The 24,658-nt window shown below is 36.4% G+C and overlaps 1 protein-coding gene across 5 annotated transcripts in view; it reads left to right on the top strand.

The window, feature by feature from the left end:
- The window catches only part of CTNNA3 (catenin alpha 3), a 1,922,060-nt gene that overhangs the window by 935,477 nt on the left and 961,925 nt on the right, over positions 1-24,658 (top strand). The gene's annotated exons all lie outside the window — the stretch shown is intronic.

The following is a 24,658-nucleotide window of genomic DNA, read 5'->3' as shown; positions in this document are numbered from 1 at the left end:
GAGTCGCCATCCACAAGCATTTGTATTTCCTCTCTTTCCCTTTAACTTCATAAGAAGTGAAAATAGTAACTTTTTTAATGGGACCTGTGCATTATAGTTAAAGATGGTGAATGTTAATAGTCTAATATTGAAAACATTTAATTGCAGGTTATAGTATGAGTCACTGAAGCCTCATTTAACATGGCATTGCATGGGAAGAATTCTAGGGAATATTAAGGGTATAATGGCATGTTTTAGAGAACCCTTGATATGTATAAGGTGATAATGTTCACCTGAAGGTTTATATTTCATTAATTGTAAATCTTGAAAAGTAAGAATGCTATGAATGTGTTCAGAATAGTAGGAAAAGCATATGGTTAGAACTCTTGTGCCTGCTCCAGCTGATCAGTGGTGGCTCCCTAGGGCTCTGTGATGAGGATTCTGAAGATCCATTGTAACTATAGAAAGAATGCCATGAGTGATTAAAAATGTTTGCCATGGGTGTGGGAAAAGGAAATGACACTTTGTATACTGAATTTTATCGTCTCTAGAATCACCATTGTGTTGGACCTATGCATGGTGGCTATAATTTGTTTATACTCCAGAGTGTGAAAAGTGTAAACATTGCACTTCATAAAATACACAGGACAAGTGTGAGTTGCTCTTGTTCAGTCACTAAGTCATGTCAGACTCCTTGCAACCCCTTGGACTACAGCACTCCAGGCTTCCTTATCTTTCACCATCTCCCAGAGATTGCTCAAACTCATGTCGATTGAGTCAGTGATGCCATCCAACCATCTCATCCCGTCACCCCCTTCTCCTTCTGTCCCAGCATCAAGGTCTTTTCCAATAAGTCGGCTCTTCATGTCAGGTGGCCAAAATATTGGAGCTTCAGCTTTAGCATCAGTCCTTCCAATGAACATTCAGGGTTGACTTCTTTTAGCAGTGACTGGTTTGATCTCCTTGTCCAAAGGACTCTTGAGAGTCTTCTACAGCACTACAATTCAAAAGCATCAGTTTTTCAGTGCTCAGCCTTTTTTTATGGTCCCACTCACATCTGTACATGATTACTGGAAAAACCATAGCTTGGACTACACAAGTCTTTGTCGGCAAAGACGTCTCTGCTTTTAATACACAGCCTAGATTTGTCATAGCTTTTCTTCCAAGGAGCATGCATCTTTTAATTATGGATGCAGTCACCATCCACAGTGATTTGGGAGCCCAAGAAAATAAAATTTGTCACTGCTTCCACTTTTTCCCTAACTATTTGCCATGAAGTGATGGGACCATATGCTGTGATCTTAGTTTCCTGAATGTTGAGCTTTAAACCAGATTTTTTACTCTCTTCTTTCACCCTCATCAAGAGGCTCTTAGTTCCTCTTTACTTTCTGCCATTAGAGTGATATTATCTGCGTATCTGCGGTTACTGAGTTACAGAGAGAATACTTCTCTCATCTCTTCTTTCAGCCAAAACTTATTTAAAATGCTATGATCTAGAGCTAAAATGTTCTTGTGTCTGTCCTAAGGAGCTTATCTGGACTGGAGGAGATGGTGTGGAAACTATTTCAGAATCAATAAATACATTGCATTGAATGCAATAGTATTAAATGCATGAACTAGATTGTGTGTTCACCAAACAGAGGAAGCAATTAACTGCTTAAGCTCACAAGGAATGCTTTCAAAGGGTGACAAGCCTGGTGTCCTTTCTGTCTCTAAAAATAACTGTGAACACTTAGGATCCATTTTTTCTTACAATTCACAGCAACCCTATTGAAAATGGATGGTGCCCTTTATTATAAAGTAGTAAATAAAACTTTATGATTAAGGATACCATTGCTCTTCTATTATTACAAATTGATACCTCTTTGAATTTTCAATTGTAGTGCTTTCTTGCATGTTTGGCTCCCTCAACTTATTTCTTTGCCTTACGACTTTCCCCAAACCAATTCCTATTAAATTCCAGGGCTTTGTTTTGCATTGGTCTTTGTTGTCCAAACACTTGTGCTCACTTAGATATTTGTAGTAGGAATATGCCAACGACGGAGTATTATACATTTGGAAATAATTTGACACACTGTAGTGAAAGTTGGACCATCAAGAAGACTTAGAGCTGAAGAATTGAGGCTTTCAAATTGTGGTACTGGGGAAGACTCTTGAGAGTCTCTTGGATAGCAAGGAGATCAAACCAGTCAATCCTAAAGGAAATCAATCCTGAATATTCATTGGAAGGATTGATGCTGAAGGTGAAGCTCCAATAATTTGGCCACCTGATATGAAGAGCCAACTCATTGGGAAAGACTCTGATGCTGGAAAAAACTGAGGGCAAGAGAAGAAGGGTATGACAGAGAGTGAGATAATTGGATGGCATCACTAACTCAATGCACATGAGCTTAAGCAAATTCTGGGAGGTAGTGAAGGACAGGGAAGCCTGGTGTGCTGCAGTTCAGGGGATCACAGAGTCAGACGTGACTTAGAAAAACAGCAACCATTTCAAAATGGTTAGCTTGTCGTGTTTATATTTCCCTTTGATTTAAAATGCTGAGGGCATCTAATCACGTTTTTTTCAAGTATGTCATAACAAAATCTACCAGTGTGCTGCTTCTAAGTCCAGGGATCTATCTGTACAGATAGACCCAGCTCTGTGTTTATGTGTGAGCACACATGTACACAGCTTTAAATTAGCTTCAGTTGTTTCTCTAACTAATTCTCTAAATAATCATGTATGCTGTTAATGTTCAAAAGCACTTTGTAGGGCTACCCAGGTGGTGCTCGTGGTAAAGAACCTGCCTGCCAATTCAGGAAACAAGAGAGAAAGGTTTGATCCCTGGGTCAGGAAGATCCTTAGGGGAAGGGCATGGTAAAAACACTAGTTAACTTACTTAACTAGCAAGTTAATTGTGGTGGAACTGAGACAAAGTGTAAATGAACATTTTGTAAGAAAGACATATTACTTTTGTAATATGTCCCACACAAAGATTTGTGTAGTCAAAGCTATGGTTTTTCCAGTAATCATGTACAGATATGAGAGTGGGACCATAAAAAAATGCCAAAAGGAATTTTGACTTAATATTTGGACTTTTATTTCTAAGAATTGCTCTTTCTAGAAGATATTTTTGTACGTAAATGGGTCATAGTCAGAGAGCAGGATTTCAAACCATACTTACTGCGTTTTTTTCTAATTATGAAAGTAATAAAAATCGTGAACTAGAAAACCATACCACAGACAGTAGAAATTGCTCACCAATCTATAATTCACATGGACATTTTTTTTTCTGTTCACTTTTTGATGAGCATGTTTGCTCCTGTAGTCATTTTAGCCACTTGACAAGTATTAAGCACATAATGGGGCTTCCCAGTTGGCTCAGTGGTAAAGAATCTGCCTGCCAATGCAGGAAACATTAGAGATGTGGGTTCGATCCTTGGGTCAGGGTCCATGGGGTCACAAAGAGTTGGACACAACTGAGTATATGTACACAAACACACATAAGCATCTAATAATGTCCATGTTATATTTGTATATCTATGTGTATGTGTGCATGCTTATAATTTATTTTTACTTAAAATATAATTCACAAACCATAAAATTTTGCCCTATTAAAATGTATACTTTAATAGTTTTTATTTCACAAAGTTGTGCAACTGTCATCACTAATTTTAGAGTATTTTCATCACCTCAAAAAGAAATTCCATAGCCATTAGCAGTCGCTTATATTCCTTCCTTCAGCCCCTATCGTCTACTAATCTACTTTCTGTCTGGATGGAGATGTCTGTTCTAGACGTTTCTATAAATACAGCGTTTGTTATTGGCTTCTGTCATTTAGCATTGTTGTTTTCAAGGTTTAGCCATTATGGAGCATGAATGAATATTTCATTCCTTTTTATGCCTGAATACTATTTCATTCTGTGGGTGTACTACATTTTGTTTATCCATTCATCAACTGATGACATTTGCCTTGTTTCTACTCTTCTGCTATTAAGAATACTGTTACGAGTTTTCATGTGCAGTTTTTTATGTGGACATGGTTTTAAATTTCTTGGATACATAAATAGGAGTGGAAATGCTGGGTGAGATGGTACCTCTGTGTTTAACAATTTGAAAACAGCCAACCAGTTTTCCATTGCATCTGTGCCACTTTATATTCGTATCAGCAATATGCATGAGTTCTAATTTCTCCATATCTTAGCCTTATTATTATTATCATTCTGTCTTTTATTATAACCATCTTATTGGTTGTCAAATGGCATCTCATTGTGGTTTTGATTTTCACTCTCGTAATGAACAAAGGTGTTAAGTATCTGTTCATGTGCTTATTAGCCCTTTGTATGTGTTTTTTTTGACAAATGTCTATTCAAATTCTTTTTCCATATAATAAATGGGTTATTTTTTATTACTGAATTGTAATAGTGCTTTCTATATTGTATAGTAGATCCGTAGCACATCAGTTCAGTTCAGTGCAGTTGCTCAGTCATATCCAACTCTTTGCGCCCCATGAATCCCAGCACACCAGGCCTCCCTGTCCATCACCAACTCCCGGAGTTTACCCAAATTCATGTCCATCAAGTTGGTGATGCCATCCAGTCATCTCATCCTATGACATCCCCTTCTCCTCCTGCCCCCAATCCCTCCCAGCATCAGAGTCTTTTCCAATGAGTCAACCCTTTGCATGAGGTGGCCAAAGTATTGGAATTTCAGCTTTAGCATCATTCCTTCCAAAGAACACCCAGGACTGATCTCCTTTAGAATGGACTGGTTGGATCTCCTTGCAGTCCAAGGGACTCTCAAGAGTCTTCTCCAACACCACAGTTCAAAAGCATTAATTCTTCAGTGCTCAGCTTTCTTCACAGTCCAACTATCACATTCATACATGACCACTGGAAAAACCATAGCCTTGACTAGACAGACCTTTGTCGGCAAAGTAACGTCTCTGCTTTTGAATATGCTATCTAGTTTGATCATAACTTTCCTTCCAAGGAGTAAGCATCTTTTAAATTCATGGCTGCAGTCACCATCTGCAGTGATTTTGCAGCCCAGAAAAATAAAGTCTGACACTGTTTCCATTGTTTCCCCATCTATTTCCCATGAAGTGATGGGAACAGATGCCATGATCTTCGTTTTCTGAATGTTGAGCTTTAAGCCAACTTTTTCACTTTCCTCTTTCACTTTCATCAAGAGGCTTTTTAGTCTCTCTTCACTTTCTGCCATAAGGGTGGTGTCATCTGCATATCTGAGGTTATTAATATTTCTCCCGGCAATCTTGATTCCAGCTTGTGCTTCTTCCAGCCCAGCATTTCTCATGATGTACTCAGCATATAAGTTAAATAAGCAGGGTGACAATATACAGCCTTGATGTACTCCTTTTCCTATTTGGAACCAGTCTGTTGTTCCATGTCCAGTTCTAACTGTTGCTTCCTGACACATGACTTACAAATAGTTTCTCTATTCTGGGCATTCTTTCACTTTCTTGATAGTGCTCTTTGAGGCATAAAACCTTTTAAATTTTGATTAGATTCAATATATTTATTCTATTGTTGCTTATGCTTTTGATGTAACATCTAAGAAATTTTAACCCAAGGTCAGATGATTTACACTTTTGCTTTCTTTTAGGTGCTTTATAATTTCAACTCTTACATTTAAGTCTCTGATCCTTTTTGAATTGACTTTTGTATGTGTTATGAATTAAAGGTCTAGTTTCATTATTTTGCAAGTGGATATCCAGTCATCCCTGTCCGATTTATTTAAAACAACAGATTTGTGCTTACTGGGGGTGGGAGCTGGGGGTAGGAAGACTTGGAGGAAGACAATCCAAACACTGTTGTATGCTATATATGAAAGATATTAAGAGAGTAAATCCTAAAAGTTCACATCACAAGGAAAACTTCTGTTTACTATTTCTTTAATTATATGAGATGGATGTTCACTAAAGTTATTGTGGTATTATTTCATGATGTATGTAAGTCAAATCATTATGCAATACATGTTAAAAGTGCACAGTACTGTATATTAATTACATCTCAAGAAACTAGAAGGCAAAAAATGAAATAAAGCTCATGTTGAAAACAAAACAAAAGTATGTGGGAGGAAGTGCTTAGGTTATATACAAATACCATGTCATTTTATATAACAGATGAGCATTCTCACATTTTGGTTTTTGAGGGTTTCCTGGAACCCATCCCCTGTGAATATTGAAGGACAACTGTATATCTTTTTCATCCTTTTACTTTATATCTGTGCCCTTGAATTTAAATGTACTTCTTGTATACAGCTTGTTACTGGATTATTTGATTTCAATTTTGTTTGTGCTTATTGACCATCTACATGGGTTTCTTCTAATTTTTTTATTCCTCTATGGATTTTTTTTCTTTTTTCTTTTTTGTGTATCGAGGATGCTAAAATTTGTCACATATGTTCAAATATTTTTTCCAGATTTGTATTTATTTTTGAACTTTAATTTTTTTAATGGAGGAATATTTATGGAAATCATTCATTGTAAACTTGACCCTAAATGAAATGCTGAAGATAATTTCTAATTCCATCTCATTCTCAGACTCTTTTTAAGATCCTTTGTCTTGTATATTTCTCAGTAATTTATGTGTCTTTGTTACTTTTTCCCCTCTACTCTTTTGTGAATGATGTCACCCACCCACTGGCTTCCACTCTTCCCTAAATTGTTGCTATCTTCTACATCTCTGTACCCCAGCCTAGATACCTCTATGAGCTCTCCTTCCATATATCCAGTTTCTGCAGTAGCATCCTCCTCCTCCCAGTCTCTTGGCCTAACAACCTATAAAATCATCCTTGATATTTTTCCCCATCTGATTTGTCTTCAGCCTTATTGAATGTACTTCCTAGTTATCTCTACAATCTGAACTATCTATTTTCATCTCAGTTTTCCTTGCCTTAATTGAGGCTTTGTTCATCTCATGTGAAAGTGTCTTGCCTTAAAGTTTGCCTCTCTACTTTCTCTCAGTCTCTCTCTCACACACACAAGCACACCTTCCTCCAGAAAAATCACTTGCTAAGGCAGATGATCCTGTTGCTTCCAGCTACATGCTTAGAATCTTTCAAAAAGTTACTTTATTTTAGAATTATTTTTCTCTATCAGACCCTGATCCTTTTGTTAAGGGCAGAACGATATTTTCTTAATTTAAATTTTTTATGCCCAATACAGTACCTGCAATATAATAGAAACATAATTCATTTTTAATAAAAGAATAGCCAGTAATCTCTAGAATAATTTATTGAATTTATTAACTAATTACATATACATTTACTCCTTTTATTGAAGTTACTATTTCAAGCTGAATGGAATAACTCATGGAGCTGATTTATTAAAGCAGCATTTGTAAGTTAAATTTATCCTAACTCTGGTGGAAGCTCAGGTGGTTGACAAGCGTGACTTAAAATATAGATTTCCTACTCAATTTCACAAATTGAGTAGACATTTGTTATCACCAAATAAGATACTGAAATGCTTTTAGTGATAATGAATTGGAGGGAAAGAAGACACTTGTATATTTTCTTAGACCAGATCCTAAAGAGGCGGCTGACAGTGTGAAATGCAGCAACTGGAGTGTAGATTTTGCACAGAAAGCCATCTTAGATTAAGACATAAAACAATGAGCAAGTCTCTTAGAAGATCAACAAATTGAATATTCCAAAGCTCTGAACATGTTGTACTTGCAAGTATTATATCCTTTCCCTTTCTCGTTAAGCAAACAAAGTGATGATAGCCAGTCTGCACTTTGTGTTCCCTGGGCAGGCAGCTACAAAGACTGAACCATGAACAATTGTCATAAGGTGTTAACAGAACCAATTAATTCCAGGAACAACCAAAAATAACTACTGTTTAGATGTCAGTAAAATAGTGATATAAAACAAACGTCATGTAATGTTTAGAAGGAAACAAGCAATTGATAATTGATACGTCTATTCTGGTGCATCCGTGAGATAGTCACAATGAAAGAGAATAAAAGAATTGTGATGAATTTGTACTTATAAAACTAGAATTTCTGTACTGGCTCTTTTAAACTGTTTTCTATGACAAGGAAGTGTGTGTATTAGTCACTCAGTCATGTCCGACTGCCGGGAGCCGGCTTATTGCATATTGAGTGCAGCACTTTCCACAGCATCATCTTTCAGGATCTGGAATAGCTCAACTGGAATTCTATCACTGCTGGGAGCCAGCGTGAGGAGCTCCACCCATGACAAAGGTCATGAGGAAGGAGGCTCGGCATATGCAAAGGCGGGATCGAGCCTCAGGAGTCCCCCTGGAAATTCTCGAGCATTTACCCCCAAAACCAGAGTCTGCCTACTTTCTGCTTTGTGCTTTCACCTACACCTCTGACTTTACGGGGGGCTGTCCCCCACTACCCCTCTGAAAAAAGAGTTAGCTTACAGCTCCAGTTACTAATTCCTGGGTGTGACAGTGTTTCAACCTACAAACTCCTTTGGAAGTCCTCTAGCCTACCTGAATAGGTTTTTCTGGCCACATGTGATTGCTCAGAGCCTCCCAACTGTGAGAGGCATGAGATGTTCTAAACTGTCTAAATACAGATTCCTTTGAGCAGTTAAAAGATTGATTAGAAATTGTATTGGTGAAGGGATTTTCACTTGTTGGGCCAATGTTTGCTGCTAAGTCTCCATATCCCTTACCTGCTGTGTCCCTGGCAGTGTATTGATGAATATAATTGGTGTAAGTAGTAGCTTTAATGTTTGTAACCTGGGACCCTTGAGTTAATTCTTTTTCTTGTCATAGCCCACCACACCTTTGCTCTGTAGGAATGCAACTTCATCTAATGCTTTTGGAGGGTGGCGCTTGACTTATCACCTTTAGAGAAAAATAAGTTTTCTGAAGAAAGGGTCTTAAAATATTAACAGGCCTCCGGGCCAGAAGATGATGCAAATCACCTAAACTTTTGCATATGATAAGTTTGCAGGAAGAAAGCCTGGCTTACTGCATGACTCTACCCCTTCCCCCATTATCCTCTATGCATAACTTAAGGTATAAAAACTACTTTGGAAAATAAAGTGCGGGCCTTGTTCACCGAAACTTGGTCTCCCCATGTCGTTCTTTCTCTCACCTTCTGGCTGAATTATTCAGCCTCTTTTCTCCACTGAATTTCCTCACTGAGCTATCCTTATTCTATTACTCTTTATATCCCTAATTAATGTTTAATTAAGCAGTTGTTTCCTGATCCTCGCCGACGCTGTCCCCGCTTCGAATTCCCTGGATCCACCGGGGCTGGACCCCGGCATCCGACTCTTTGAGAACCCATGGACTGTTGCCTGCCAGGCTCCTCTGTTCATGGGCTTCTCCAGGGAATAATACTGGAGTGGGCTGCCATTTCCTTAGGAAGTAAAACCTAGAGAAATAAAATGACTTTCTCAAGATAACAAATGTTAGAGTTGGAATTACACAGCTCCGTCATAATAATAGTTAAAATTTACAGAGAACTTCAATGTTCCAGGAAATATTCCAAGTACCTTTTACTGTTAGTTTATTTACTTCATATATTATGAGGTTGATACCACAATTATCCTACTTTACACATGAGGAAACTGAGATAAAAGAGGTTGAATAAGTTACCCAAAGTCATAAAATTAATAGTCAAACTAGAAATCTAACTCAGATAATCTATCTCCAGTTCATGAATTTTTAACCATTATATTTTATCTCTTTTTGGCTTAATTAAGATTTAGCTTTTTTTCAAAGCATAGAATATAATTATATTTCATGGTTAACAAAATTTTAGACTTCTATGAGCTCTCTGCATTTAGCAGTCAAAATTAAGATATTTTCTTAGAATGTGTTTACTATAACCTATAAACATTTTCCTTGCATAAAACTAAAATGTGACTCCCTTTATCCTATATTTATTGATTTCAATACTGACATGGATTTGACTCATTATCAACTTTATGATGTTTGGCAAGTTGCCTCATTTCTCTGTTTAAACTTAAACTATTTGATTTATTTTAATAAAGAGGAATTTTCACATACTGTTACATGGGAAAGCTGATCATAGACCAAAAAGGAGTGAATAGGACATCAAACTATTAACAGTTCATCTAAATGTGGTAGAGCTACTCAGGGAGTAAATTCAACTCAGGAGGCAAAAGCATGGATGTGAATGTTATGGCCACCAAAAATACTTGAAAGTGAAACCGATAATTAGCATCTCAGAAGCTTGATATTCTCAGCTGAATAGACTGTGTAATCCAAGAGGAATTTTTAAGTATTCTATTAGAGATACAGGCAATATGATTCAGAAAGATCTGTTTACTCGTGGTAGACATGAATTTCTTCCTCTTAATACGAAAATGACAGTGACTCTCTTATAGATTATTGAGAGACATGAAAAATACATTAAAAATATCTTGCATACTTCCAAAAAGTAGTGTAAGTTTCAGTGATCCTCAAATGAAAGCATTTGCAATGATCAAAGAAATTTTCTTGAGGTAAGGTTGGTCTATAACATTATGTAAGTATCAGGTGCACAACACTAAAACTTGAAATCTGTGTATACTGTAAAGTGATCACCACCAAGGTCTACTTGGTGTTCATCATTATACATTGATACTCTTGATCCTTTTTGCCCACCCCCAAACTCTCTTCCTCTCTAGTAGCCATCCATCTGTCTCTATATCTATGTTTGCTTTGTTGTTTAGATTTTGCATATAAGTGAAATCATTTGGTATTGTTTTTCCCTATCTGACCTTTTTCACTTACTATAAGGCCTTCAAGCTCCATCCCTGTTGCTGCAAGTGGCATAATTTCATTATTTTTTATGACTGAATAATATTTTGTGTGCATATATATACCACTTCTTCTTTATCCATTCATCCACCAGTGGACACTTAGTGTGTTTCCATACCTTCAAATTAAATAATGCTGCAATGAACATGCAGTGCATATATTTTTTCTACTTAGTGTTTTGCATTCTTCAGATAAATGCTCAGAAGTGGAATAGTTGGATCATGTGGTAATTCTATTTTTAATATATTTAGGAATATAATATATAGGAACCTCTATACTGTTTTACATAATAGCTGTACCAATTTACACTCCTATTAGCAGTATGCAAGGGTTCACTTTTATCTACATCCTCCCCAAACTTGTTATTTCTTGCCTTTGTGATAGCCATTCTAACAAGTGTGAGGTGATATCTCATTGTGATTTTGATTTGCATTTTCCTAATAATTAGTGATGTTGAACATCTTTCCATGTTCCTATCTGAGCCTCTTCTTCAGAGAAATGTCTGCTTAGATCCTTTGCTCATATTTAAATCAGATTATTTTTTCTTGAGTTGTATGAGTTCTTTATTTTGAGTACTAGCCCCTAGACAGATATATGGTCTACAAATATCTTTTCCCTTTCAGTAAGTTGCCTTTTAATTTGGATGATATTTTTCTTTACTGTGCTGAAGCTATTCATTTAGATTTAGTCCTATATGTTTTTCCTTGTGTTTTTTTTTTTGCCTTTGAAGTCAGGTCCATAAAAACATTAAGATCAGCATCAAGGAAGTTATTGCCTTTGTTTTCTTCTAGGGATTTTTTTGGTTTCAGGTCTTATATTCAAGTTTTTAATTCATTTTGAGTTAATTTTTGTGTATAGTAAAAGATAGTGGTCTAGGTTTTTTTGCTTTTTCTTTCCTTTTTTTTTTTGCATGTGGCTGTCCAGTTTTCCCAACACCATTTACTGAAGAAACTGTCCTTTCTCCATTGTATGTTCTCTGCTCCTTTGTTGTGAATGAATTGTCCATGTATAAGTGGGTTTATTTCTGCGCTCTCATTTCTTTTCCGTTGTTTGCAGGTGACTTGGTACTATATGTTGAAAGCCCTAAAGACTCCACCAAAAATGTATCAATATTAAAACTAATGAATGATTTTAGTAAAGTTGCAGATGATAAAGTCAGTACACAGAAATCTGTGTTCTGTAATAATCTCTTATACTTTTACATTCAGATTGTGTGCGTCCTTACTTTTGAAATAAGTCTTTTGAGGCAGCATACAGATTTTTTTAAAAAAATTAATCTCCCTGGGGCATTTTAGTGACTATTGATAGTTACGGACTTATTGTCATTTTGTTAATTGTTTTCTGGTTCGTTTTGTAGCTTCTCTGTTTCTTCCTTCTTTTTCTCTCCTCCACTCTGTGTGGCTTTCTTTAGCATTATGTGTAGGTTACTTTCTCATTTTTTTTAATCAATTACAATTTTTTTGCTCTGAGGATACCATGAAGTTCACACATAACATCTTATTTATAAAACAATCTAAGTTGATAATGTAAATGTATACACATTCCAGGAATTTCCATTTTTATCCCCTCCAAGTTTGTATTTTTATGTTACCTTCTACATTATATTTTTTACGTGTTCCTTAGTTAGTTGTTGTAATTTTAATTTTTCTACTTTTGTCTTTTAACCTTCATAGTTGTTTTATCTATGATTCACTACCTTTATTCTATATTTTCCTTTCTAATGAGAGTTTTACTTTGATATGTTTGCTTGTTATTAACTAGTGCCATTTATTTTCAACTTGAAGTTCTAACATTTCTTATAAGGCCATTCTAGTAGTGATAAATTCCTTTTGATTTTGCTTGTCTGGGGAAACTTCTAATTTCTCCTTTAATTCCAAATGATAAACTTGCTAGGTAGGGAATTCTCAGTGAGAAGTTTTTTCCTTTTCACACTTTGAATATGTCATGGCACTCCCTTCTGGCCTGCAATATTTTCTGCTAAAAACTCTTCTGATAGAATTGTAGGGTTTTCAATTGTATGTAACAAGCTTTTTTTTTTTTTTTCCCCTTGCTACCTTTAAGATTCTCTTTTATAAGTACCATTTTAATTATAATGTATCTTGGTGTGGAACTCTTTCGTTTCCTTCCCTGTGTTAGGGAGGTTTTCAGCCACTATTTCTTTAAATATGTATTCAGGTCTTTTTTTTCTTTTTTTCCCCTCTCTCTTTTCCTTCTAGGACCCTTACAATGAAAATGTTATTGCACTTGATGTCCTAAAAGTCCTGTAAGGTATCTTCACTTTTTTTTTTTGTTTTTTTTGATGTTTTGTTGAGTTCCATTGCTTTGTCTTCAATGCACTGATCTATTCTTCTGCTTTAGCCAGTCTGCTGTTGAACCCCTCTAGTGATAGCATATTGAAAATCAGAGACATTACTTTGCCAACAAAGGTCTGTCTAGTCAAGGCTATGGTTTTTCCTGTGGTCATGTATGGATGTCAGAGTTGGACTGTGAAGAAAGCTGAGTGCCAAAGAATTGATACTTTTGAACTGTGGTGTTGGAGAAGACTCTTGAGAGTCCCTTGGACTGCAAGGAAATCCAACCAGTCCATTCTACAGGAGATGAGTCCTGGGTGTTCTTTGGAAGGAATGATGCTAAAGCTGAAACTCCAGTACTTTGGCCACCTCATGTGAAGAGTTGACTCATTGTAAAAGACTGATGCTGGGAGGGATTGGGGCAGGAGGAGAAGGGGTGCCCTTGTTTTCAGGGTCCTCACCATACTGCCTTCTTTGGACAAATTCTAAATTTTTGCTGTTTTTTTTTTTTTTTAATATATGTCATTATTTTAGTACAGTAGGCATATGGAATAGCATCTGCACAGTATACTGTGACCTTATTGTCTACTTTGATCTTTAGTTTTAATTTGCAAATCATTACAATGATTGCTAAATTTAATTTGTTCATCTAAAGTTTCAAAATATACATCTGAACCTAGTTGAGTCTCTACATTGTACAGTATGCTGTTCCAAATTCTGAACATTCAGAGGTGAAATGAAGAGGGAGAGGAAAATAACTAAATGAATGATCTAAGAGTTAGCTCATTCTATAAGAGTGGTAATTGGGAAAGATGTCTTTGAGGGAGGGATACAAGTTAGAGGTGGGGGTTTAGGGGAAGACAAGAGTACACAGTCCATGTGGTCTCAAAGAGTTGGACACGACCAAGCGACTAACAGTTACACACACACACACCGAAAGCTGAATAGCTAGGAGGGTGAAAGGACATATGTAACTGCAAGGGGGCATTTGAGATCCTGAGTATGAAGAAAATGCTAATATTCATGCTTTTCCTATAGCATTCATTGATTTACATGCATGAGGAATGCAGGTAGAGAGTGGCAGTGTGGAGGGCCAATCATGCGATGCATTATGTACCATTTTAAGCAGTTTGGAAACCATCTCCTTATTTATAAGGAAACACTGAATCATTTTAAGCAACAGTATGTCACACTCAGTTTCTAGCTGAAGAGTAGGAAGTATTTTGGGGATGTGAGAACAATATGGCAGACTGCAAATCCTGTTAGAAATCTCTAGCCAAAATGGTAGAGATATTGAGGTCCTAAACAAGTCAATGGGGGAATCTGGAATTGCGAGTTGTTTAGGAAGTAGAATAAACAGAATGTGAGGACAGATTGGATGTGGGAGTCAGAGAAAGAGAGTGATCAAAGATAACTTCGATGTTCTGGCTGGCTAGAGGTTGTTATATTCCAGAAAGGTAGAAAATATGGGAGGAGTGGTTTCAGAGTTGTAGAGGAACTGATGAGTTTGCAAGAACTGCTGCTAAGCCCAGATACCTCCTCACTGTATGTGTAAATTTAGATGTTAGAAGTATAATTTTGACTGCTTTTATAAAAACAGTATATACTCCATGGTTGAATGGCTATTTCACAATAATGCACTGATATTATTCATTATATTAAAAGGGAGTTGCATAGCAAAAGCACATGATTGTAGAAACACAAACATGAAAAGCATTTAAAAGAAAATCAGTAGCCATTCTAGGCAAAAACATACATATGTAATAGAAATAGAAGAAAACTTCCTAAGTGTACCGAAGATCTTCTAACACCAAACTAAAATCATCACGTAATATGAAGAACTATTAAACACTCCACTAATATGACACAGATCAAGGATGTTTTGTATCACCATGGTTATTCTACATTGTTTGGTATATCTGTTTAATAACAAGTAAATAGGCCTAATAAATAAAGGAAGAAAAGAAATTAATCATTATTTATAAGTGACTTGATGGTAAATGTAAATAGTTCAAATGACATCTATTAAGAGAACAAAAGTGAGAATTTAGTAAGGATACTAGATATGAGAAAACATTAGTACAGTAATACGTTAATGATGCTGAAGCTGAAACTCCAGTACTTTGGCCGCCTCATGCGAAGAGTTGACTCATTGGAAAAGACTCTGATGCTGGGAGGGATTGGGGGCAGGAGGAGAAGGGGACGACAGAGGATGAGATGATTGGATGGCACCACTGACTCGATGGATGTGGGTCTGGGTGAACTCTGGGGGTTGGTGATGGACAGGGAGGCCTGGCGTGCTACGATTCATAGGGTCGCGAAGAGTCGGACACAACTGAGAGACTGAACTGAATTAATGTTAAGATAGTCTGTTCACACTAGCAAGAAAAATATAAAACCTTTTTAATAAGCCCATATTTTGAAAATTATTCATGGATATAAAATAAGAATTAAATAACTAGAAATAAGTACTATATTCCTACATGGGAAGACAATATCATAAAAATGTCATTCCTTGTCAAATAAATGGATACATTTTATGCAATATTAATGAGAGAACCTGATTTCTAACAGACAGACATGCTTACACATGCATGTACATACATACAGACATAATGCATAAATTCTAGTTTATGTGGAAGAATAAATGCTTGAGAATTTCCAAATGATGTCAAAGTAAGGTTTAGAAATGAAGGTTTTATGAAAGTTCAAACAAGAAGAAAATGACAGGAGGGTGAGTGTCCTTACATAATACTCAATAGTGGTTCAGGTGACCAAATGCTAATAACCCATTGCTGTAACAGCCAGTAGTACCATATTTATGCTATAACAAATAATCTGATTTCAGTAAAGCAACATTGTGTATCAATTTAAATGTAAAATTTTTCAAAATAATACTTATTTTAAAATTTTGACTTTGTAAGTGAATTTCTTTTTATACTTTTAAATGAGCTATGAGCAAAGAACTCATTCTAGATTTTCATTATAAATAATTATGTAACTTTTTTATACTTCAAAGTGATTAAGTAACACTGAGAGCATTTAGGAAATTTTTTTTATAAAGTAGTCTATATATAGTTTGAGTAGCTATTTATTGGAAAATATAACCCTTGATCTTGAACAGACATGTATCTTTCTAATATTGACTGCCTAACATAAGACTGTCATTTTTCTAGGCACTGGGCATACTCCAGTAGACCTACCTCTCTTATTCTAGAGTTTACATTCTATAGGGGATCATCCAATAAATAAATACACACACACATATAAATTATATATCAACATTAAGATCTGCAAAGAAAATAAAACAAGCTTACAAGACAGAGGACAGTTGTGGAGGCTGAACAACTTTAGATCCATGAAGAGGGAAGGCTTGTCAAAAGGGGAATGCTTAAAGCTTAAACTATAAAATGGAACCAGATAGGCAACAATTTGGAGAAATAGTTTTTAGGCAGAGAACATGGTTGGGATCATGGCCCTGAGGGAAAAATTCTGTTATATTTGAAGAGCAGTAAGATGAGAGTCTGAGTGGAGCCTAGTTATACCCAGTAGTGATGAAGGTTTAGTAAGAGATAAGAACAGAAAGTGCTGGACCATGTAAGACATGGTAGAGGTTTTTTTTTTTTTTTTTTTAACTAATTAATTAATTTTAATTGGAGACTAATTACTTAACAGTACTGTGGTGGTTTTTGCCATACATTGACATGAATCAGCCATGGGTGTACATGTTTTTGATTTTATTCCAAGTATAATTGAAAACCACTGGAGTGTTTTATCAGGGGGATTATGTAATCTGATTTACACTTTTAAAGATCACCGAGGTTGCTCTGTGAAGACTTTGTTTTATAGAAAAAGGATAAATGTGGGAGTAAGGAGACGCTATGGAGGCAGTGGTGTGTGCATGCACCCACAAACCATCGTTAAAATGGAACAACAAACATTTCTAAACCCCTCAAGTTTCCTCCTGACACTTTGTAATTCTCTTCTTTTTTAACCCTGTTCATTATAGGTTAGTTTGCATTTTCTAGAATTTTATACAAATGGAATCATATGATAATTTTAATTTGGTCAGGCTTTCATCATGTAGCATAAAATTCATTCATATTTTTACATGCATCAATATTTATTCATTTTTATTGCTGAATATATATCATAATTTTATTTATTCATTCATCTTTTGACTGATGTTTGGCTTGTTTCCAATGTTTGGTTATTGCAAAATAAAGCTGCTATGAACATTCATGTACAAGTCCTTTTGTAGATATATGTTTCGTATTTCTTGGAAAAATACTTGAGTGAAATGGCTGAGTTACATGATATGTTTAAACTTTTTAAGTAACTGCCAAACATTTGACAGATTGTTCATTTTCTATTCACATAAATAGTCACCTAGTTGCCAAAGCTTGATGTGGTCATACATATATTTTTAAAAACGTGATTTTACTCTTTGAATGCAGTGTACCATATATGAGTTAAAGAATGGGAAATACCCAATTTATGAAATGTGTTTTCTGGCTTGTCTGCAGTGTGCTGAATATTTCACTAGGGGCATGCCCCTTGTTACAGTAGGTGCTGTGCCTTTGAATGCAGTCTCGGTATGCTGGACTTGTTAGCAGTCACAGCACACTATTAAGCACACTGAACTTGCTGTCTAACAAACCTCTGCATCTATTCTTTTACATTTTGCTGATGAGACATATCTTTTTCATCCTTAGTTTAGGCACTGCCTTTCATAAACTTATTATATTTAATATACTTCAAAAGAGAATTTGTGATGGCTTATCATGAGAGCAAGGAATACAATAAAATAACTAAATTAAGCATACTGAAGCCAGAACCAAGCAAGCGAGAGTGATGAGATAATACTCATAGAAAGCCTAGACTAAAGGAAGCTTCTAAAAATGAGTTTCTTGATAGCTTAAGTCAAAATGGAAATGAGAGGTTATATAGCTCTTATTAACAAATGCAAGAGAACATATCAGAGCTGAAACTTCTTTCTAATTCAGCTCTCAAAGTAAAATACTTAGGCCCAGAAAGAAAATAACTGCCTACTGCATGGCTTGCTCTTTACACTTCTTTTTTTTTTTTTTGAGAAAACAGATGTAGAAACTACACTCATACTGAAAGAGTTTTGGGCTAATGGACACTGGTCTAATCATTCCATTGAGGTGGATGTGAGTCTTCCAAGTACACGAGCAAACTTTTGGCCTCTATCACTGATGGGAATGGGAAACATAAGATTTCTGAGGCTTGAAAATAGCTTTTAAATATTTATGAAAATTATCTTTGTTTTCCTTCGTTTTAACCTTTTATGTCTGCACTATTTAGGATTTGTTGTTTTTAGTACCTTTCATTGTAGCCTGTATTTTTTCCAGGTACCTCTCTTCCATATCAACATAGACACCTCTGTTTCATGACATGTTTATCCATATACCCTAAGTAGTTATGATCATTCAAAATACTTGCAAAATATTTGAATGATACATGGGAGAATGTGGTTTCAGAAAAGCTTTAGACTTTCCTTGGGATTATCTGAGGGTGGAAAGAAGACTGTTCTGTGGGAAAAGTTAGAGTAGTTTAGTTTTAGTCCTTCTACCCAGTTTCAGTTCCTTATAAATCTATAAATCTGGTAAGTGAGCCAAAATTTTTGTGACTATTTTGAGAAATCTTTGTGTAATACATCTTGTCTTGTTTATAGCATAATTCAGTGATTAACAGCTTGGATTCTGAATTGGATGACCTGGCTTTGAATTCCAATTCTTGTACTCAAATACTCCATGTGTTAAATTCAGTGACTCTTATTAACTCTCTGAACCTCTGCTAAATGTTGTTGATAATACTATCAATTACATATAAAGGTTGTTGCAAAGAGTAAATGAGTTAATATGTAAAACAATGTGTGGCACACCATAGATGCTGTGGTTTTAGGAAATATTATTTATGCTATGTTCAAATTTCATTTAATGCTTTAAGATTTTTCCTTCTTTTTTAGTTCCCTGTTTTCCAAAAGCACTCATATAACCAAATATCTATTTATTTGATAGCTCATCATTGAATATTTCATGTTACTATATCAGAATGACCTAAATTTTCCTAATTCTCTACTTTATTGCTTAGAGATAGTCCAAATTACCCTTGTGAATGGCATAAAGTGAGGAGTGTCACCTAATCCATTAAAATTAGAAAATGAACAGTAAGTAGGAAAACTGAAAAAAACAAATTTGGCATTCAACACCACTCAGTAAATAATTTTCTTCTTGTTCCCACTATACTGATAACATTTCATTCTTTCTCTCTGCTCTTGGTACCAACACATAAATGTACGTTTCTTTTCTTGGAAAATAGATATTAAAACTGCTTCACAATTACCTCCTGCTGAGAATGATGGTCATTTTCAATGAACAAACTCTTTAGAACGTCAACTAGTATTTTCCAACTGTTATCTGGTTTCCTCTTGGCAATTTGAGTTACAGATGAATAATTGAAAATGGTGGCTTGAATTTTCTGATAAAAATAAGTATCTCTGATCATCTTATGTTTTATTTCTCCTTAAATTACCATTATTATATATTTGAATTACCAAGGATACAGTTGAAGAGTATATTATTTAAAACAAAAAAAGGAATCTAGAGACAAAGAGTAAAAAATCCATTAAAATAATTAAATTTACTCTTGAAAGGAGATTTTAAACTAAATGGTCTATTCTTTTCCTTTTAAAAAATAAAGTTGAAGACTAACTCTGTCAGGGATCCTCAAGACCACGAGGGGTGATAATTTTCCAAGTGGACTGATAGGACTCAGGATATAGTTGTACTCACAGACGAAGATTTATTACACTGAAAAAATACATAGCAAAATCAGCAGGGCAGGAAAGAAAATGAAATGGATAGAGTTTGAAATGACGCTTAAGCTTCCAGAAGTCTTCTCCCAGTGGAGTCACACTGCTGCTGCTGCTGCTGCTAAGTCGCTTCAGTCCTGTCTGACTCTGTGCGACCCCATAGACGGTGGCCCACCAGGCTCCCCGTCCCTGGGATTCTCCAGGCAAGAACACTGGAGTGGGTTGCCATTTCCTTCTCCAATGCATGAAAGGGAAAAGAGAAAGTGAAGTCGCTCAGTTGTGTCCGACTCTTTGTGACCCCATGGATTGCAGCCCACCAGGCTTCTCTGTCCATGGGATTTTCCAGGCAAGAATACTGGAGTGGGGTGCCATTGCCTTCTCCAGGAGTCACACAGAACATGTCTAATTTTTTTCCAGCAACAAATGTGAAGACATGTATGAAATGTGTAGCAGGGAAGCGTGGCTAAATCTAGAACTCTACAGCTTTTACTGGGAGCTAGCCATGTAGTCCTGCCTTTATTTAACATGTGCCAAAATTCCAGACTCCCAGAAAAAAAAAAAAAAAAAGCAGATCTTCAGTACAAACCATATTGTTTGAGTAACACTTACGCGGAGTGAACTGTATTTATTGTTCAGTCTCTAAGTTGTGTCCGACTCTTTGCAACCCCATGGACTGTAGCACACCAAGCTTCCCTGTCCTTCACTCTTCTCCTGGAGTTTTTTCAAATTCATGTCCCCATTCAGCCAGTGGTACCATCCAACATCTCATCGCCTGTCACCCCCTTCTCCTCTTGCCCTTAATCTGTCCCAGCATCAATCAGGGTCTTTCCCATTGAGTCAGCTCTTCGCATCAGGAGGCCAAAGTATTGGAGTTTCAGCTTCAGCATCAGTTCTTCCAATGAATAATAAATAATAAATCCTTTAGGATTTATTAATTAGGGAAAACAATATCATTCTTGGGATACTGTTTACCATTCAAGTTCTTAGATTCCAGCCAAAGGTCAATCTTGCAAATAGACCTTTTTAGAGATAGTAGCCTCAGGTCTGCTATGATAACTCAATTTTGCACACGAACTGTATCTCACATATTTCTAAATCTATATAATCTTTGAAAATTTTGTTTTCTTGACTACTATAGAGCAGGTTTAGGTCTGAAAATAACTGAGGAGCAAAATATAGGTGTTATAGAAGTTTAATAAATATTAATATATTTGCTGCCCCTTTGGAAGCTTATCTCCCTTTAAATATATGAAATGCTAAGTCAATTCAGTCATGTCCAACTCTGTGTGACCCCATAGACGGCAGCCCATCAGGCTCCCCCATCCCTGGGATTCTCCAGGCAAGAACACTGGAGTGGGTTGCCATTTCCTTCTCCATATATGAAATGAGTAATCCTCTAATTAAACTTATTATGAGATTGCACAAAAGAAAATAAAGTTTATTAATGGACATATAAGGCACAGCTATGGAATATGTGGGGTGCAGGACAAATGGAGAGCAGGGGGCAGAGTGCTGCCAGAAGTGACACTTAGTGAGGACCCAGATGAGAGTTTGTAGAAATGATGCTGGCATCCATTAATGAGGAGTAACAGCAGCTGGACATACCAGGGCCAAAGTCACAAAGCTCAATGACTTAACACACAAAACAAACAAGCAAGGAAAAGAAGCCCCACAGAACAAATCTGATTGAAAGATGAAACAAGGAGGTTTCTGGGTTATCGAACAGGGTTTTGATATCCTGGATGCTAGTTTAAGAGCTTGTAGTGTGTTCTTTTTCTTTGGATGAACCTTGAAAATATTGATATATCTAAGATAAAAAACATTCTTCATGTACATACACAGCTAATTGCGGCAGGCAGTAGTTAATAAAAAATTGAATCAGATGCCTAGAGGAGACCAAAGAACACACCTTTGCCCGAAAATATCCACAGATGTCAGTATCAACAAATGAGAAAGAAAAGCAACACATACACGTTCTTGATCTTAAAAAAAAATTCTGGCATCTTTGATTGTCTTTTATTTATCAGTGTCATAAAAAAGATACAATTTTTTTGTCAGTTCAATGCAATCATGTTTATTGTATATTTTTTTCATAGGAAATATGGGAGGTAGTTAACCCTACTTGTGATTAACAGCATGGATTTTGGAGTCAGAGAGATCTTAGTTGAAAGCTTATCATTCAGTGTGCTAACACAGTGAATATTGAGTAACAGCACATCTCCTCTGTACCCCAGTGTGATTATCTTGAAGTGAGAACTATGCTGAAAATTAAATAAGGTATTTATGAAAGGTTGTTAAGGTATTTTTTCAATAAAAGGTTCATATTACTATTTCTACTATATAAGAGGTGCTATATGTATGTTTTTATTCAGTTGCTCAGTCATGTCTGATTCTCTGCAACCCCACGGACTGCAGCATGCCAGGCTTCCCTGCTATAGGTATAACCCCTACCTTTGATGCTGAAAACTCAGCCCCTGCACCAGTGTTGAATTGACATTCAAAGAAGGAATTTTGGGTGAAGTGAAAGAGAATAATGTCATTGTTTTCCTAAGTGAAGGGGGACACAGAGGGTTCAGTTCAGTTCAGTTGCTCAGTGGTGTCCGACTCTGTGATCCCATGGACTGCAGCATGCCAGGCTTCCTTGTCCATGATGAACTCCCAGAGCTTGTTCAAACTCATGTCCATCAGGTTGGTGATGCCAACCATCTCATCCTCTGTCATCCCCTTCTCCTCCTGCCTTCGGTCTTTCCCGGCATCAAGGTCTTTTCCAGTGAGTCTGCTCTTCACATCAGGTGGCTAAAGAAAGTATTGGAGTTTCAGCTTCAGCATCAGTCCTTCCAAAGAATATTCAGGACTGATTTCCTTTAGGATTGACTGATTGATCTTCTGCAGTCCAAAGGACTCACAAGAGTCATCTCCAACACCACATTTCAAAAGCATAAATTAATTCTGTGGCACTCAGTATTCTTGATAGTCTAACTCTCACATCCAAACATGACCACTGGGAAAAAAACAAAAACAAAACATATCTTTGACTAGACGGACCTTTGTTGGCAGAGTAATGTCTCTGCTTTTTAATATGCTGTCTAGGTTTGTCATAGAGTTTACTTTTAAGGAGCAAGTGTCTTAATTTCATGGCTGCAGTCACCATATGCAGTGATTTTGGAGCCCAAGAAAATAAAGTCTGTCACTGTTTCCACTGTTTCCCCATCTATTTGCCAAGAAGTGATGGGACTGGATGCCATGATCTTAGTTTTTTTTTTTTTTAATTTTATTTTATTTTTAAACTTTACAATATTGTATTAGTTTTGCCACATATGGAAATGAATCTGCCACAGATCTACCTGTGTTCCCCATCCTGAACCCTCCTCCCTCCTCCCTCCCCATACCCTCCCTCTGGGTCATCCCAGTGCACCAGCCCCAAGCATCCAGTGTCGTGCATCGAACCTGGACTGGCGACTCGTTTCGTACATGATATTATACATGTTTCAATGCCATTCTCCCAAATCTCCCCACCCTCTCCCTCTCCCACAGATAAGTATACTACCCAAAGCAATTTATAGATTCAATGCAATCCCTATCAAGCTACCAACGGTATTCTTCACAGAGCTAGAACAAATAATTTCACAATTTGTATGGAAATACAAAAAACCTCGAATAGCCAAAGCTATCTTCAGAAAGAAGAATGGAACTGAAGGAATCAACCTACCTGACTTCATGCTCTATTACAAAGCCACAGTTATCAAGACAGTATCGTACTGGCATAAAGACAGAAATATTGATCAATGGAACAAAATAGAAAGCCCAGAGATAAATCCACGCACATATGGACACCTTATCTTTGACAAAGGAGACAAGAATATACAATGGATTAAAGACAATCTCTTTAACAAGTGGTGCTGGGAAAACTGGTCAACCACTTGTAAAAGAATGAAACTAGAACACTTTCTAACACCTTACACAAAAATAAACTCAAAATGGATTAAAGATCTAAACGTAAGACCAGAAACTATAAAACTCCTAGAGGAGAACATAGGCAAAACACTCTCCGACATACATCACAGCAGGATCCTCTATGACCCACCTCCCAGAATATTGTAAATAAAAGCAAAAATAAACAAATGGGACCTAATTAACCTTAAAAGCTTCTGCACAACAAAGGAAACTATTAGCAAGGTGAAAAGGCAGCCTTCAGAATGGGAGAAAATAATAGCAAATGAAGCAACTGACAAACAACTAATCTCAAAAATATACAAGCAACTCCTACAGCTCAACTCCAGAAAAATAAACGACCCAATCAAAAAATGGGCCAAAGAACTAAATAGACATTTCTCCAAAGAAGACATACAGATGGCTAACAAACACATGAAAAGATGCTCAACATCACTCATTATCAGAGAAATGCAAATCAAAACCACTATGAGGTACCATTTCACACCAGTCAGAATGGCTGCGATCCAAAAGTCTACAAGCAATAAATGCTGGAGAGGGTGTGGAGAAAAGGGAACCTTCTTACATTATTGGTGGGAATGCAAACTAGTACAGCCACTATGGAGAACAGTGTGGAGATTCCTTAAAAAACTGGAAATAGAACTGCCTTATGATCCAGCAATCTCACTGCTGGGCATACACACTGAGGAAACCAGAAGGGAAAGAGACACGTGTACCCCAATGTTCATCGCAGCACTGTTTATAATAGCCAGGACATGGAAGCAACCTAGATGCCCATCAGCAGATGAATGGATAAGAAAGCAGTGGTACATATACACAATGGAGTATTACTCAGCCATTAA

This window comes from Bos javanicus, chromosome 28 (genome assembly GCF_032452875.1).
Source record: "Bos javanicus breed banteng chromosome 28, ARS-OSU_banteng_1.0, whole genome shotgun sequence".
NCBI lineage: Eukaryota > Metazoa > Chordata > Mammalia > Artiodactyla > Bovidae > Bos > Bos javanicus.
Note: the sequence above shows the minus strand (reverse complement) of the source record. Positions and strands in the feature narration are given on the sequence as shown.